Source organism: Eubalaena glacialis, chromosome 6 (assembly GCF_028564815.1).
Source record: "Eubalaena glacialis isolate mEubGla1 chromosome 6, mEubGla1.1.hap2.+ XY, whole genome shotgun sequence".
NCBI lineage: Eukaryota > Metazoa > Chordata > Mammalia > Artiodactyla > Balaenidae > Eubalaena > Eubalaena glacialis.
In genome coordinates, this window is record NC_083721.1 from 147,906,539 (window position 1) to 147,924,117 (window position 17,579).

General features: G+C 38.4%; 1 protein-coding gene across 1 annotated transcript in view; it reads right to left on the bottom strand.

Moving 5' to 3' along the window:
- ZNF385D (zinc finger protein 385D) overlaps positions 1 to 17,579 on the bottom strand; it is a 933,934-nt gene that overhangs the window by 317,149 nt on the left and 599,206 nt on the right. The window lies entirely within an intron of this gene.

The following is a 17,579-nucleotide window of genomic DNA, read 5'->3' on the forward strand; positions in this document are numbered from 1 at the left end:
TTGGTGAAGAGTTGTTTTTATTTCTTGAGTATTTTCTGAGCTAGGTTGATAGAGAAATGTAAAGAAAAATAACTGGTGATGAAAGTCACCTCGCACTCGCACGAGATCACATTTGCTGCCTCCCGAAGCAGGCAGTAGAAAGGACACTGAGGCTGAAATGATCCCTGACCCCAAAGGGAAGAGACATTTTAGCCTGAAAGATAACCAGGATTGTGTCATAATTCAAGTCTGGTCACCAGTATAATATAGACACACATGCACACACAAGCACTCCCATTACATTTGAGATGAACAGTCGAGCAAGGCAAAGCTTAGCAAAGAAGCTTAGCCCTTACATAGAAAAGGATGTTAAAAAGAAATCCCTGAAAGCTGGACTGATTAACATTTCAATGCTCTGCACTGAAAATAAACCCATAGAGCAAGTTCAGTTTCATAAGGACTCATCTCTTTGGGGCCCAACTTACCTACTGGATCATTTAAACAAACATTTCTACAAAAATCTATTAAATTAAGAACTGAAGATATTGATAAACCATAATGGAAAAGAATATAAAAAAAGAAAAAAGCAAATAAAAATTAAAAAAAAAAAACTGAAGATAAAGAACTGTAGCCTATGGAAGCAAGCAATTGATATATTTTAATAGGAGTTTTGGTAAGCCATGGTAGCCAATATGTCTCCATTGTGATATTAAAATATTCCATGGTCTTTCCTTGCACAATGCTGTGTCTGTTGATGGGTTTAATACACTGGGGGGGGGCTGAAGCTCGTAACAGCTTGCTCTGCAATCTTGCAGTGGATTATAAAGAATTTGGTGAATGCAAATAGATAATCATATATAAATCAGAAACATTACAGCGAGTCTTAGGATAAATCTAGTGATGCTCTTTTAGAAATAGTCTTCATTTAAAGCAATTTGGAGGAAGAAAATGTCAATAGTAAAGAATATTTACTTTTTTTACTCCTATTTTTAAACTAAAACTAAAAAGAATGTTACAGGAAAATCCTGAAGAAAACACATAAGTGTTTTTCCTTTTGGACAGATGGAAATCATCCAAAAGTACAATTATTGGCCTTTCCCTCAGGCAAAAGAACCATCTGTGGTAGAGCTTATTCATGAAGCTCATCAGGTGTCTTGACGGCCTACGTGGGCTAGGGGGCGCTGTAGTTTAATGTTAGAGTTTTGGTCCTTTCGACTTCCTGTAGTTAGAAGGTGGAAGCTTTTAGAGTTGCATTTAAAACAGGAGATTTAAGATACTAAAGGACTCTCTTAATAATTAATAACACCCTTGAATTTGCGTGGCATTCTGCAGTCACAAGGTCTTTTCACTTATGTCATCTTTCTTACTAACAAACTGAGATCTCGAAAGGCGTATATTATAATCACAAGAACCTGAGGCTCAGAGACTTTAGGCAACTTTCTCAATGATGTCAGTAAATGTCAGTACAGAATAGTTGTCTTACTATTTGTATGTGGACTTTATGTTCAAGTCCCCAGCAGAGCTCTTTATTCAAATATATAAATTCTAAATTTCCCGTTTATAATGGCTCAGGTAAAGATCTCCCCCAATCGTATTACATCACTGCATGTTCCAGAAAAAAAAATATATTTATATGGTCATGTAAATAAGAGGCAGAGAGCATTTGGTACTAGAACATTCCAACCTCTGCCGGGTCTGAAAGAGCATGGCATCCAAGGAGCAACTCAGTGTTACATTCATACAATGGAATTCTGTTCAAACAAAAAAATGAGGGTGTCTGCTTTATTTAAACACATGTGCCCCATCCACCGCCAATTCAGGGTTATCTGGAATGTCAAGACCTCCGATAGAAAAGTTGCTTATTTCTGGATGGAAAACAAGTGGTTTTGATTTTACTTGTACACTTATTATCGTTTCTTCTAAAATCACTTTATGTGTATATATTATATTTATAAAGAAAAAAATGCGACTATTTTTATCTTGAAACAAAATAACATCTAAACAAAGGCACAGCTGAGGTTGGCTAGACGTAGGGTTGTGGACATGACAGCCATGCCTGAGAGACGTGCCCATATGTGCCCCAGGAGAGGACCCAGCAGCTCCCAGGGAAGGACCTCGTTCACACCCGTGGCTTTTCTCTGTCTCTCAGAAAGTATGAGAAGCTGAGAAATTCTGAGGGGGAATAAGGTAGAAATAGACCTTTCACTAGTAAAACAAAGGATGCCCTAAAACCAGTCACATATTTGGACTGAAAACATCATGGGAAGATGTGAATTTTCTCTTTGCTCAGATATCCGGAGAGCTGCCTGCCTGGATTCTCCTGTCTCCTGAAAGTCTTGTTCAAGGGTTTGTCGGGGTAGTCATTCCCAGTCTCCCTTCTAACAGTTCAGACTTCCTTCCTCCTTCCCCTGGCTTTTCCTAACCCCTCACCACCCTCTTAAGTCTCCATAACATTTATCACCATCTGACCCACTACTGTGGACATCTGTTCATTTTGATCTCTCTCCATTGGAATATCATCTCCACGAGGGCAGGGATTTTCCTTGTTGTTCACTGCTGTCGCCACCATCCTTACAAGGGTATCTGGCACTTGTTGCTACTCAATAAACATTTGTGAATGAATGAATGAATGAACATAACTGAGTACGACCTTACTCTGTGTAAAACATCATACTTTCCTATGTGCCTGCAGTCAATTCTTTGAGACTGATGGTGTTTGATGCAAACTGTTTACACAAATTGAGTGTGTCCATGCTTAGCAGCAGCTGTTCTTACATTCCATGCAATACAGATGCCAGGTGGTCTTGAAGACCATAATCTGTGAGCTTGCTTGTCCTGTCTCATAGCTGAATGCAGCAGTCATGCAGCACTGACTTAGCAGAGCCCGTTTATGTTGCCTTCCTCTGCGTCTTAGTTTTGTCCACTTTCATCTCTTCCTTGTGTATCAGCAATAAAGTTTTATCCAATGTTCCTTATTCCAGGCTTGCCCAAGGCCAACCCATGCTCCATATTAGATCCATTATTACCTTTTTAAAACAGATGTGATCAACTCACTCCCTTGCTCAAGACTCTTCATTGTCTATTTCACCTACCAGGGTATATAGCGCCTTTCACAACTAGCCCCTGATTACTTTTCCACTTGTGAATGCTTGATCCTTCACAAGCTTCACTCCAATCCCATTGCAGGACTACAGTTCCCCTAAAGACTACACTCCTCTTACCTGCTGTCTTTAGCTGGACAGTTCCTATTCAACTTTTGGGGATTTGTTCAAGTATCATTTCTACTGAGAACCTTTCCTAACTTCAAGAGTGAAGGAGGTACTGCTCCTATTTTGTTTTCAGATAGCATATTATCTAAGTTCTACTTGAGCACTTAAACATAGTGTGGGGATTTCCCTTTACTTGTCCGTCTCCCAAATGAAAGAGGATGCTCTTTTTTTTTTTTTTTTTAATCTCCAAGACCTAGTATAAATCAGTATTTAATGAATGATTCCATTATTTATCTATTCATTCATTCCATGTTTACTGAATAAATTCCATATCTTTTGAATGTCTACTTTGTGCCATGCATTTTACTAGGTGATGGATAAAGAACACTGCAGAAAGTGCAAAAGGCAATGGGGGACGTGCCTGAGGGTTACCAGGAAGAGCAGGAAGGTCAATGTGCTAGAGAGGAAGTAGGTACTAAGGAGGATATTAATAGTTGAAGTGAAATAGGTTACATGGAGCCTAATTCAGTAGGACTTTGGTTGGCCATATCATAAAGATTTAGACTTTTATTCTGACTTGTATAGAATGCCTTTGGAGTAACGTAATTTGACATATTTTAACAGGTTCACTATGGCTGATGCATGGAGAATGGATAAAAGGGAGCAAAGGAAAACACAGGTGACCACTTAGGAAGCCTTTGTAATAATCTAGAAAAGAAATGGTGGCTTAGACCAGGGTAGGAGCAGTGGAGATAGTTAAAAGTGATTGGAATCTATACATATGACAAAATGGGTCAATAGGATTTCTTGATGAGTTGGGAAAGTGATGGAAGAGAAAAAAAAGAGTAATAGATTATTTGAAATTTGGGGACTGAGCAATTGGAAGGTGAAATTTCCACCAACTGATAAGAAGACTGTGGAAAAACATGTTTGGGTGGGGGGGGTAGGAGGTAGTCAATGCGGGGCCTATTTAGTTTGAGTCCTTTTATAGTATTAAAGTGGAAACGTTCCCTAGCAGTTGGGCTATATAAGTATGGAGTTCAGGGGAGATGCTTGAACTTCATATTTAAAGTCATTGTTTGTATCATTTTTTTTAGATTCCACATATAAGTGATATCATATGATATTTGTCTTTCTCTGTCTGACTTACTTCACTTAGTATGATAATCTCTAGGTCCATTCATGCTGCTGCAAGTGGCATTATTTCATTCTTTTTAATGGCTGAGTAATATTCCATTGTATATATATGTATCACATCTTCTTTATCCATTCATCTGTCAGTGGACGTTTAGGTTGTTTCCATGTCTCGGCTGTTGTAAATAGTGCTGCAATGAACATTTGGATGCGCGTATCTTTTCCAATTATGGTTTTCCCCAGACATATGCTTAGGAGTGGGACTGCTGGATCCTATGGTAGCTCTATTTTTAGTTTTTTAAGTAACCTCCAGACTGTTCTCCATAGTGGCTGCACCAATTTACATTCCCACCAACAGTGTAGGAGGGTTCCTTTTTCTCCACATCCTCTCCAGCATTTATAATGAACTTATATACAAAACAGAAATAGACCTACAGACATAGAAATAAACTTACGGTTACCAAATTAGGAGTTTGCAATTAACATAATACACACTACTCTATATAAAATAGATAACCAACAAGGGCCTACTGTATAGCACAGGGAACTATACTCAATATTTTATAATAACCTATAAGGGAAAAGAATCTAAAAAAGAATATATATATACATATATATATGTATATATACATGTATAACTGAATCACTTTACTGTACACCTGAAACTAACTCACATTGTAAATCAACTATACTTCAATTAAAAAAAGAGAGGAAAAATAGCAATAAACAAATAAAAAGTTGTATTTTCAAATAAAAAAAAATCATAATCTTATAGATGGTGATTAAATCCATGAGACCAGGTGATACCTCCAAGGGACTATAGATGGAAAAGTAGAATAGGGTCAACACTGAGTCCTGGGGAATTATAAGTGCAAGAGACCAAGTATGTGCGTATCTGGTGACTGAATATTTGTTGAAAGCACAATAATCTGTTGAATGAATATTTGTTGACATATGAATGACATTTGATGGAAGGCTATTTATTTTAAGCCTGAGTTTGCCTCCGTCTCATATACCTCCACCCAATGTCAAAACAGGTTGAAAGGTGGAGAAATAACTAATTTGTCTATATGAGAACAAATGACAAGTGCAACTAATCTGTGTAGTGTTTTGATCAGAATTTTGTAGATTGTGTAGACATGACTACACACTCATAACTCATTTTTATTCGTTGATTCCTACTTGATGCTTCCATTGAAATTAAATGCCTAGGGACCTTAATCGGGATAATTAATAGCCTACAGGTTAAGAAGTGCTAATATTGTGATAAGAAGAAAACTTCTATAAATACTATAATATTCTAAAATTCTACATATCTGAAATTCCCTAACCTTGGAGACATCATCTAATAAATTCCTTCTATATGTGGTCAGTTAACATGGGCTTTTTTACAAGATTTACTAACTGGCATTGAGAACCCTCTTAGAATTCTTACCCTGGAGCTGGCTGTGGCCTAGGCATGTTTATTCATTCAAAAAATAGTTATCGGGTACTCACGTGCCAAGCACTGTTCTAGGTGCTGAAGGTACATTGATGAAATTACAGACTCTCTGTCTACATGGTGCTTACATTCTTGGGGTTTCCATAGCTGAACTTATCCAGTAGGATTTGGAACCTCTTCCAGCTTTGTCTCATGCAGAGGAAGACTTAAAATATCCTTCATCTCCTTCATTCATTGGTTACGGTTTATTGCTTCTTTACCCCAATAGAATGGACATGAGGGCAGGGGCATATCTACCATGTTCATACTGTATCCAGTGCCTCAAAAAGTGTCTCAACAATAAGAGACATGAAATAAATATTTATTTGTATTGATTTATTATTTATTTGAATGAATAAATATCTCAAAAGTCTTCCATATGATGTTCTGTCCTGATGCTACCAAGAATATAGTTATATTCTACCAGGAATGCCTTTTCCTCTTCCCCTTTATCTGTCTAGATAATTGTATTCACCACCCAAAACTGCTCAGATATTTCGTTTTCTACGAAGTGTTCCCTAGGCTTATGTCTCACTCCCATGTTCCCCTAATGTGCTCCCAAACATTGTTTGCAAAACTTTATTACAGTATTTATTAGATTGCATTTCAATAAGCAGCCCAGTTATCAATATCCTTGAAGCAGAATGAAGGTTCTTTGGAGTCATGGAAGAAATAGATAAATATCAATTCCTTTAGTATTTTAACATACCTCAGAATATAGCAGAAATGCACACCAAGGACATGGCAGATTGGGTTCATGACTGGAGCATGCCGTTAACATCCATGACTTAGGAAGCAGCAACCTTTGCTGTGGTTGGAGACGAGTATCAGAATTCCGTAGACAAGGAGGAGACTTCAAGAGCAATCTTAGGGTGAAGAGAGAATCCCAAAGCTGGGAGGAAAGGCCAGCCAGGAACCGCAGGGCTGATCAGCCATTAGGCAAAAGACAAATCAGAAATTCTGTGGGTGGAGCAGGTCAGGAATCCAATATGGGAGCCAAGTATTACCAGAGTCAAGAACAGAGAGTTTAGGCAGAGAAGAATCTGGCAAAAGCTAATCAAACCCCAGCTGCTGTTACAGGTGCCTTTTATTAGCACGTTTGCCCTGATTGATTGTCCTGATTCCCTTATAACAGGAAGCATCACAAGCTCCCTTTCTGAAGTCTTTGGGATTAGCTCCCTGTCACGTTTCCCTTTCTTATTTTCTTTTTTCCCCTCCAAAGCCCTTCAGGAACGTGTTCACATTTTTATCTAGCTTTTAATAAGGCTGACTGGCCTCTTGCTTTACGTCTATGTAGATATTTTCTCCAAAAATCGATGGACACCACGTCATACGTTTGGTAGTCCCGATCTACCTACTTCGGTGCCTCACTCATAGGAAGTTTAACTATTATAACTATTATCATCAGTGGCAAAAAAAAAAGAAGTGAAGATCCTATATAACAAGACACTGAACTCAAATATTTAAGCTACTGCTCTGCTTTTCAAAGCATTTGGTGTCTTATTTAAGGAGATGAAGCATTCATACAAAAATATAAGTAAAAAAAAAAGGTAGTATAAAGTAAATGACAAATGAATAATCTAGGACATGTATGTAAGGGCTTGGTAAAAGATGAAATTATAATGGCTTCAAGGCAAACCTGGAAAGCTGCAGAGAAGAGGTGGCACTTAAGTTCAATCTTTATTATTGGCCAGATTGATCAAATGCAGACATTGGCAAATGACATAAAGCAAGGGTGGAGCTGTGAATGGTAGGTCTGGGAGACAGAGAACAAACCAGAGCATTCAAGGGGAAGTTTCATGAAAGATTTTCAGGCCAAGTGAAGTTGGAGAGGAAAACACAGAGCCTACGTTGGATGTGACCTCACATCCCAGATTAAAGGGTTTGAAGCGACACATGATGCAGGAAGTATCTACTGAATGAATATGTGAATGAACCTTAAAGTGTTTCCAAGGACAGAAATGTAATAATATGCCTCCCAAGATATTTGGTGACACCCTACCATGAGTTAATACATCTTGTAGAGCGGGTTGAGAGATCTTATACGCTCCAGAGGTTTCCAATTTTTCTTAAAATAAAATTCATTTATGGTTTCTGGGCAGCAATTTGAGGATAAGCCCTCTCCCCACAACAAATGTGCTTGCAAACCAAATGGAAGAAGAAAACAACATCATATTGAATTTCTTCTTTTGCTTTAAAAAAAAAAAAGATATTTCAAGGTAAATTGAGTACAGGTCAAGTACAGTTGGATGCTTTAGGTCATGGACATTCCATTTTTATATATACCGTGATAATAACGCTATAGAGTGAGCACAGAGACAATGCAGTGTGCCCCCAACTTTGCAGGCCTTCACAAAGAAATTGAAAGTGTTTCTAAGTGTGCATAATTCTGCACCTCAAGTCAAATACAGTAGATGGAAATTTGTTTGGCTTCCTCTGTCAAAATGTCTAAAACACATGAAGGAAATGTGTAAAGGAAAACAAAATATTCCAGTTTCAACATTCTTTTAATTATATCTCAGTTTCAATCTTGGCTTTGCTCAAACGTAGAAACAATCCTAAGGGCTCATCTCTGATCCTTTTGGTGGATAAAATGACCGCATGTGATTTTTTACCCTTGACTCAAAAATGTCATTTCTGGAAATCCATGGTATTTGTCACCATGAATACCATTTAACTGTGGCAGTACCCAAAGGAACTCTGCACAGCCATACGTGAATACAGCTGAAGGAACTTAATTAATCTTGCTGTCACTTCCATGATGCTTTTCATCAGTTTTGCTGCTATCTGATCAAATGGCTTTCTCCGTATTGGAAACGGCTACCCACAGCCTCTTGGAAAAGCATTTTCAAAAGGTAAACAAAGACTCGCCTTTGTGGTAGGGAGCTTTGATGCAGACAGACATTATTGTTGCTACTCTAACATGGAAGTAACCCTCACATTTCCTATTTAAGATTACAAAATCACAGAAAACATAAATATCTATTCTGTCCCCAACCGAGAAATTGCTTTAAAATCTATACACAGAATATGTATTTGAAATAAAAGGTCATGTTTTTCTTTCTATTCTTTTCATGAATAGTGATGCTTAATTCATTATCATGAACTGTACTAACTAAATACAGTATAGAATATAATGCATAACAAATCTAGACTTTTTCACCGACCACTGGTAAGCGATGAAAGTTGGGTTTAACTGATACAGCAAAGCAAGTGATCATTCAATGACAGTACCGGCCCTCACTGTGAGTCATATTTTGGAAAGATTGGTTTCACATGTGTATATTTTAAGTATAATTTTACCTATATGCTGTTTTTGCATTGTTTTTTCAATGCTGGCCATAATTTAATTTACTAAAAAGAAATTGGAATGATTTTGTAAAATGTCATCACATTTTGACCATATGAAAGTCAACTCAGTCCTGTGGGATAGCCACAGAGAACTAGAAAAGCAACTCACCAATAGCTCAACATCCGTGGTGGGCTCTGATGAAAAAATATCAGTAATGTGTCCTCTTTCTTCCTGTGTGGAGCCAGCCTCCAAAATTGTCCCCAGTGATTGATTCTTGTTTCCCAGTATTCACACTCTTGTGTGGCCCATTGCCATTTTGGGTAGAGCTGACCTGAGCAACTAATAGGATGTTGTTGACATGACCAAGGTATGACTTTCAAGATGAGGCCCTAAAAGGCAAAGCGGCTTTGGTTTCTTTCTCTTGGATCACATCCTCTAGGAGAGGGGACTTGCTCTGCTATGAGGACACTCAGTAAACCCTACAAAGAGGTACACATGACAAGGGACTGAGATTTCCAGCATTTCCTGGCATCAAGTTGCCAGGCATGTGAGTAAGCCACCTTGGAAGTGGATTCTTCAACTTGGGTCAAGCCTTCAGATACCTGCAGCTATAACCAACATTTTAAATGCAACTCATGAAAGACCCCAAGTCAGAACCACCTAACTGAGAAACTCCCAAATTCCTGACCAAGAGACAGTGTGAGAGATGATAACACTTACTATTGTTCTAAGCTTCTAAGTTTGGGATTTTTAAAAATATGTCAATAGATGCATCATGCAGCTTTATAGCCTAGTTGTAACAGTGGGACATCTGTACAAGATTAATTAAAATGATGACAGTGTGATATAGAGCTCAGCTGAGATAGACATAGACATAGGGCCTTGAAGAGGTATGTATCCCTTTGGGTTTTGGTTTCTTAATGCGTGAAATGATGGAGTGGGAATGAGTGAGGGTCACCAATGCAAGAGTCTCTGGATAGACGTGAGGAAAGTCTTGATAATATAATTGCAGGGGGTGAGCTAGATGTCTGTTTATAGAGACTGTTAGAGCCTTTGGAGGATTGACAGTGTGTGTCAACGAGTGCCCATTATTTTGCTTCAACTGACCGGAAACCATGAGGGAACTCGAACCCAATGTTGCTAGATTCTTCCATTTCTCCCCTTCTCAGTTTTTACTTTCTATGAAGAAAACAGTACCCACTTGACAAAATCTTTCATGGAACTTCAATTTGAAGCCACACTGTTTTAAAATTATGATTTTTTTGTTTTGTTTTATTTTATTTTAATTATTTATTGGCATATAGTTGCTTTACAATGTTGTGTTGCTTTACAATGTTGTGTTGCTTTACAATGTTGTGTTACTTTCTGCTCTACAGCAAAGTGAGTCAGCCACATGTATACATATATCCCTTCCCTCACAGATTTCCTTCCCATCGAGGTCACCACAGAGCATTGAGTAGAGTTCCCTGTGCTATATAGTAGGTTCTCACTAGTTATCTATTTTATACATGGTAGTATATATATGTCAATCCCAATCTCCCAATTCATCCCACCCCCTCTCCCCGCTTCGTTCTCTACGTCTGTGTCTATTTCTGCTTTGCAAGTAGGTTCATCTGTACCATTTTCCTAGATTCCACATATATGTGTTAACATACAATATTTGTTTTTCTCTTTCTGACCTACTTCACCCTGTATGACCGTCTTTAGGTCCATCCATGTCTCTGCAAATGACCCAATTTCGTTCCTTCTCATGAAACATTTTCTTTTTCCCTTCTTTTGCATTTTCCGATATCTTTAGGATTTTATTAAAGGGTCTCTGCTACTGCATTCAGCTGTTCCTTCTGTTCTTCCCTTCCACCACTCTCTCTACCCTTCTCTATCTCGTGATCAAATTTCTACCTTTATCTACCAACTCATGTTCCTCTCTGTCTGGGATCACCATCTCCCCTGCGTCTGGCTGGCCCTTCTTCATACTTTTTTAACCTACTGAAATGCTGCTCATCTTTTTTTTAAATTTATTTTTTATTGAGATATAATTGACATAACATTATATTAGTTCAGGTGTACAACATGGTGGTTTGATATTTGTATATATATTGTGAGATGATCACCACAATAAATCTAGTTAGTATCTGTCACCATATATAGTTACAGAATCTTTTTTTCTTGTAATGAGAACTTTTTAAAAAAACTTATTGGATTACAGTTGATTTAAATGTTGTGTTAGTTTCTGCTGTACAGCAAAAGTGAATCAGTTATACATACACATACATCTACTCTTTTTTAGATCTATTCCCATATAGGTTATTACAGAGTATTGAGTATAGTTCCCTGTGCTGTACAGTAGGTCCTTGTTGTTTATCTGTTTTATATACAGTAGTGTGTGTAGGTTAATCCCAAACTCCTGAGTTATCCCCGCCCCCCCCGCCCACGTTTCCCCTTTGGTAACCATAAGTTTGTTTTCGATATCTGTCATCCTTAATCGTTTCTTTCTTTGTTTGTTTGGTTTTGGTTTTGGTTTATAGGAGAGATTTATCTGAAGAAATATTATGAAATACAAAACAACATAAACCCTTAATCTCCACTCCTACAGTGGTAGATTTGATATAATGCATAATAAAAAAAACTTTAAAAATCCAAAATGCACAAAGTACTGCACAGTTTGATCACTAAGTCATTAATTGACCAGCAAGGATGAGCCTTCTCTAGGATGGTTGCCAAGGTCATAATTAGTGACTAACTTTTTTTATACCTTGAGAGAAACGTTATTTATCCCTTGATAAAGTTCCTTGGTATGTCTTCCTGTTTATAATGTGAAATCTCATTTGGAAGAATTAATATGTCTCGTTTATTTTATTGTCACTGAGTGTTCTTACAACGCCTGCCCATGACACACCTCCCAGATCTCCCTAAAATTGTTGCTCAGCTGCTAGGAAGGAATGCTTTAGACAGAAGGCCTTCACCTGCCAGCCTCTTTAGGTGTTGTCTCAGATGCTGGGAGCTGCATTGCTAAGCTTTCTCCCCCTGTGGTGGACCACATCAGTGATCAATGTGGAAATAAAAGTCCCGGCCATCTCAGACCAATCTGGGACAATTTGGTAGAGTTGGGCCATTTAAGTGCTAGAGCATCCAAAGCTGTCTTTGGACATGCATCACAGCTCAACTTCTTTTTCCCTCTAGTCGAATTCCTCTTCTCCCTCCCACAGAGCCAAGCCAGAGTGCTCCCAGATAAACACTCTACCTGCTAACCTTCATCTCTGTCTGTTTCCCGGAGAACCCATCCTGTGACACTGTCATTGAGGAAGTACTCAATATATACTTGGTGGTATAAATTTAAGTCCCAAGTACCTAAAGGCAAGCAAGACTAATTTCCCAAAGAAGACAGTATGCTGCGCCCCAAGGAGCCCTTGAAATTGCTGGATAATTGAGAAAGAAAACCCACCTTTCCTCCAGAGACTTGTTGATTTAGGAATTAATGTGAAGAAAGGAAAGCTCAGAATTTAAATGAATGCCCTGGTCCGTGTACTCCATCTGAGCAATAGTGATGGCTCAGAGCTGTCAGGTCTTCCAGGAGATATTCAGTCATGATGCTCTCCTCTTTCTTTTCAAGAAAGGTAATCACTCAGCATTTTATCTTTTCTAGAAGGTGTCATTATTTTAAAAAGACAATAAAAGTCTCACAAGGGTTTCTAGGTAGTGGAAAGTTTTCTCTTCACCTTCAATAAAAAGGAAAAAAAAAAAAAACTAGAGGAGAAAAAGACCCTCATTAATTTGAGCATGAAGAAATCCATTAGCTCTAAGGAACTTGCATAATTTTGAAGCATAAAATTTCTTGGGAAATCCTTTTAAATTGAGTAATTTATCATGCACTTTAGTATCTAAAATATACATCACATCTCTTTGAAAATAATGTTGCATTAGTTAAATAACCAGACCAGTTTTTCTGGAGGGAAAAAAAAACAAAAACAAACAAAAAAATATTTCACCTTAGTAAAAGCTGTGTGGAGAGTCTGCTCTAAAGAAACTATCAGCAATAAGACCCCCTGAACCTCTGATGGGCAGAAAGAGAGGTTAGAGAGGACTCTGGAGAACATGACGTCTACGTTGAAGAGTACGGATAATTTCAAATTAAATAAAAATAAAGGACAAGTATCCTAGGCATAGTTCACAGCAGGTGCAAAGGCCCTGAAGAAAAAGGAGCATGGGAACAGGAGGTAAGAGAAGCCGAGGAAAGTGGTACAGAATGAGGGACTGCAGGCACCTTGGAGGCAGTCATGACCCTGCGGCAAGGATGTAGAAAACCACAAAGGGTTTAATCAGGAAAGGGATGGACTGTATGCTTATTGATTCAACAGGTACTAGAATAGTGACCTACTAAGTATTGTGTGGAGATAAAGCACTCATATAACCGTGTGACTCTGAGATAAGCATATGCAGAAACGCCCTAAATCTCTGACATAAGTCCCGCTTTTCCTTGCTTGGGTTTTCTGTCTACATGTCATCCAATGAAACGTAGTAGACAAGGAAAAAAAAAAAAAAGGACGTTTTGCATGGCTGGGCTTGTCTAGTTGGGAATCACCAATTCAGCCAGTTTCAGGGTAAGTCAGCTTTTTCAGCTGTCACGGGAGCTGAGCATTGAACACAAGAATGAAAACTGAACAGTTGATTGTTTGACAATTGACCCAGATTAGCCTTCAAATGATGGAGTCAGTGTGTTGGCTAGATGGGAGTCTGTAATATAATTACCTATTGTATATGCATAATGTATACATGTATATGTGATTCACGGAAGAAAATAGAAAAAGTGAAACTTTGAGGTGTATACCACAAGTTTTTATGTTTATCTGCCAGTTGTAGTATAATTCTACACTTCTGGCTCACATGCCCAATTTTTAAAATTGTTTACTTCTCTCCTGCCTGAAAATTTCCTAAGTAACATCTCTCACATTATGGGTGGCCCTGTTTTTGAAGATCCTCAAGCACTAAAGTGTATTCTGAGACTGTCATTACCTATGGTGGCCTCAAGGATTTGCAGTGGCCAGGAATGTCTTGTTGCTTCCATAAAGTTTCAAAAATGAGTGTCTGTCTAATCACAGTACTATTTTCAAAAGATCAGCAGGTTATTGCATTTATTTCTGACAAATAAAGGCAGCCATTTCCTAAATGTTTTGTATGTATAGCAGCTACACTATATATATATGTAATGTGAGTATGTGAGATTTCACTGTCTTAACCTTCCTAGAAATATAAGCAAGGCATCAATCTTGATGGGAAATATAGGGAATTTGGACATATTTCAAGATGGTTGCCAAGCCATCCTCCTCTCTGGGAAAATTCCTTTTCCATATGAAATATGCAGGTCTTACTCACCCCTGGACATGACTGATTTGATTACGGTGACCTCTGAATAGGATTTTCTGAGACCTATGACTTGTATGGCTCAGCTTGAAAAAATGAACCAAGACAATCCTGTTTGTTCTTGAAAACAAACTAAGAGATGGAGAAGGAACTTGTCAATTGGTGATGGACCCTGGAACTAGGAGTTCATATAAACTTAGGTCTTACGGAGTCCAGTGCAAGGTGGATAAGCCCAGGAAGGTAGAAAAGAGGGGAAGAGGCAGAGAGACAGAAAGAGAGCAGGCAAGCTGTATGTTGGATGGAAAGAGAGGCTCATTCTTATAGGGTAGGATTTGGTTATTCAATGGTTTCTTCTCACGTGCACCTTTCAAATGATTTCATTTTTCGCCCTGAGGTAACTTTAATAAGTCTCTGTTCCTCCAATAGTAATAATCTCTCATCACTCCCTTAGTTAATTGGAAGAGAGTCCGTAGACTGACACTAGGGGGCGTCATGGTCAAGTTCTGTACCCTAGCCTTTTGACTATTTCTCCTAAAGAATAGAACACAAAATGGCAGCACCGTGAAGAAGAGAAAGACAGTGGTCTAGAAAAGAAGGAAAGCAACAGTCAGGCTGGAGGGAATCAAGGGTATTCAGGAAGTGAACTAAGAGTAGTTATGGGACGATAATAATGGTTTCTAGAAAAATGACAATAGCTTCTAGGTCTCCAGAACAAAGAGCTATTTTCTTCCAAGCTTTATTTTCCACTTTATTTTGTGAAGATGTGCTTGTAAACAATAAGAGTAAAGGCTTTTGACTCCTAGGGTTGATATGTAGCCTGTTCTCCTTATGTTTTTATGTATTGTTTTCCTGATAATCAAACCTCTTTTATTACTAGAGTGATGAAGAACATTGAACTTTGTCAACTAGATGACTTCCTATCTGTTGTGAATGAGTGACATGCCTATTGAAGTGTTAGAACCCCAAATCATGACTTTGGCCCATGTACCGAGGCACCGTTAGCACCCTTTCTAGAGATGAGTTTGTGTTTTAGCATATTACTGGCCACGAGTAACATGGATTCATTGATTCTCTCTGTTATCTCAATTTCTGATGGTTCACAATAGATCTACCAGATTTGCTATAAGATGCGAATCTCAGCGGAGATCCTGCAGGAGAACAGAGAAAGTCTTATTAAACCACTGTGGAAAGTCCGTTAGAGGATGAAGGATAACAGATAAATAAATAATGAGGTCAAGACAAGTAAGTTAGAATAGATGGAATTTGAAAGAAGGTATATTAAATGGAGCAAAGGTGGCATGAAAGGATAAAACAAGTTAGAAGGCAGGATAAAGTATTGGAGACCCTTGAAGTCAAGAACACATAGTTAAAATTGTATTTACTAGAAAAACTGTCTGGAGTTGAACCAATGTACTTGAAAGGATTTGTGGCTATGGGTAAACAGGATAGCCAGATAAGGTTCTATTAATATAAATCTTATCCAATCCAATGCTTGATTCAAGTTGTGGGCTCAATGACCACATTTAATGTAGCTGTCAAATATAAGATCTTTTCACATCCTATCTTTTTTGTTGTTGTTCATGAAACGTGGCTGAAGAGCCTGCGTACAAACACCCCCCCACACACACATATGCACACCACAACCACTTGTGTCTAAGCCTAAATTGAAACGGAAATGTGATCCGTTGAGAGCCCTACAGTAATCACACTTGTTAGGGGAATACTAGGACACTGTGAGACAGCCACCTTTAAACAAGGCTGAAGCTACACACGTGTTTTAGGCTTGTATAACTATCCTACAAAATATATTTACCTTTTCAGCTCAACTCCCTCCTGTATTTGACAAATTTCACATATTCTTTACCTCCAAGCTCAGACATCACTTCTTCCAGAGTACCTCATGACTCTGCTGATAAGCCTCCACACGTTTCCTCAGCACCCTCTCTTTGGTGATAATGCATTTGTTGTAACTGTCTGGACACTCGCCTTCACAAGACTATAAGGCAGATGCCACAGTGAACTGGCCACTGTACCTCCAGGGTCTAGTGTGTGGTTCATGGTAACTATCCAGTACATACCTGTTAAATGGGTGGATGGATGTGTGGATGGATGGTGAGTGCAGAGAGAGTTGGGGTGGAATGTGTGGAAGGGACAAGACAGACAAAAAGAGAGGAGGAAGGAAGGATAAGATACTGTGATGTGAATATATGACAGTTGTATCAATAGATATTTGGATAACAGATACATATGACCTTTCTTTTGGAACATTTTAGTAATGAAAGAAGTGGACTCTATAATGCTGGGTTAAGGCACAAAAGTGTAAATGATAGCTTTATATCACTATGAACATCCACTGCATATCCAATGGACTAGCCCTTTACATTAATTCTAGCCGACAATGAAAAGAATACTTGAATTTTTACATTATTACAGTTTGTTCTAACTCTCCACATAAGTACATTCTAAGCATAAGAGGATTATACAAACATATACTTGTCTCTCATTTCTAGCCTTGCTGTATGTAATAAAGGGTCTCAGAGGGAGATATCTTAGTGGGCTATGGAGCCCCTGAGGCGGCTGAGACAACCCCCAGGGCCATTCATGCCTTGTGACCTATGCCTGCATTCTGGTTATGGGCAAAGATGAAGGATCTTCTTGAAGATAGAGTTATGACCCATTTTATAACCAGAATTGAGCACTTAGAAAAGAGTGACACACTATGATTAAATATACAAAAAAGGAAGGTGATAATTAATAAGAACTTATTCTTAAAGTACTAATTCTTTTCTTGCTACCTTCTATTTCCTCTTTATCTCTATTTAAAGAAGCAGAATCGATGCACAATTAACAGGTTTGCCCAAACCGGGCAAGGTCACCTTATGGAATGAAACTCTAAAGAAAGTCTTTCTTTACTACCCTTTTCCCAGGGAAGAGATAGGAACTTTCAACTTTCTCCATCAATTTCAACCTAAACACAGTTTTCCTGAGGCCTTGATCACAGCGTGTGGTGCATCTATGCTTGTGTGTCCTCCTTCACTGGACGGTGCATTCCCTGAGGGCAGAATGTTGGCATCTATGGTTATCTTACTCATGTCTGTGCTCCTGGCTCCCACAATAATGTCCACAG